Genomic DNA, 1,518 nt, shown 5'->3' with positions numbered 1-1,518 from the left:
GGGTGGACACGCTGGTATTCCAGTTGTGCATTTCACATGCGGTGCTTTAATTAGTGCAAGGGGCCACACAGAAGGGCTGCAGCCCCTTCGGGACAAACAAACCCGGGGCAAAGCAGATCCGGTCCCCTGGGAAGGAAGGCTTGGTGCCCCCTGCCCTGCCCAGCCGCAGCCATGTCCCATCCCCCGTGTCTGGTCACCCCCGGCACCTGCAGCCACCACCTTGTGTCCCGCCTGCTCCTTTGCTGGCGGGGGAAGATGGCCAAGGACGGACCCAGCCTCTGCCTGAGCTTCCCGCTGCCAAAGAATGGGGGCCCGAAGCCAAGGTGGGCCGGGGCTCCTGAGCATCAGGCCTGCTGATCTGAGCTTGGGCAGAGGGGCACACACGCTCCGCACCTGAGTTTTGCTGGGTTCAAGGGGGAGCTGCGTGTTGCCAGGACACCCCTCTGGCGCCACCAGGGGCCACTCATGAGTCACAAGGCAACAGCTCAGAGTTTAGAAGGAACGAAATGCTTCCAGGGGAGCCACTGCTTCCAGAGATTCCACTGCCAGTCCTGGAGCTCCGACGTGAGTGCCCATGGGTTGTGGCCCGTCCGTCCCAGTGGCCCAAGGCGCATTCTTGGGCCCCACACCACCCGAGGGAGCTGAGGGGACTCTGGCAACGGCCCCGAGGAGGGACAAGCCAGCACGACGTCCCTGCCAGAGCTCGGCTCTGCTTCCCCCTGCAAAAAAGGGGCCATTTGGGTGACATGTTTTGCCCCTGCCGATCAGCTTCTCCCCCTATGTTCTAGTGTGGTGGGCGAAGATTATTTGGGGCAGGCTTGAAGACCTCTGCAGCCCCATTGCCCTCCCAAGGGGAACCCCACTCCAGGGCTCAGCTGAGGGGAAGGCGTGGGGCAGGGGTGGACCTCACAGCTTCATCCTCTCCAGGAAGGGGTGCACTTCCCAGCCGAATTCTGAGGGCACCCCATTTCTCAAAAAGGACATATGGGCCCCCAGATGCAGTCTGGGGAGGACCCAGGGGGCAAGGCTGCAAAGGACACGGAGAGCAGCCATCGCACAGCGCCAGGCCCGGCTCCATCCACCCGCCTCCAGCACTGACCGGCAGCCTCTGCGCGGGTTCAGCCTTGCACGGCAGGCCCAGAGAGGCTCCCAGGGGTAGAACCCAGGACCTCCAGTATACCAAAGGGGGCCTCTACCACATTGGTACAGTCTTCCTCCAAACAGAATATCGCTCTTGTTCTCATGTCATCAAACCGCATTTAAAGATTTTTCACCATTCCAGCTAGAAGGGGATTTATTATTTCTCCACTGAATGAGAGCAAAGCCAGCCTGCAAGTGCGAGTGAAGTGTTCAGAATTCCAAGCCCCAGAATTGCAGCTGCTCTGGGGAAAGCGGAAGCTGGCCGGGACTGACCCACTGCTGTCCCCATAAGGAGGGGCAGCTATGCGGGTGAGGAGGGAATGTGGCCTCTCTCGGCCCTTAATCAGAAACCTGGGACTCCGCAGGATGAGGCCCAAC

Source organism: Varanus komodoensis, unplaced genomic scaffold, assembly GCF_004798865.1.
Source record: "Varanus komodoensis strain SLA01 unplaced genomic scaffold, ASM479886v1 scaffold716, whole genome shotgun sequence".
In the NCBI taxonomy this organism is placed as follows: Eukaryota; Metazoa; Chordata; class Lepidosauria; order Squamata; family Varanidae; genus Varanus; species Varanus komodoensis.
This window is presented reverse-complemented; position numbering follows the sequence as displayed.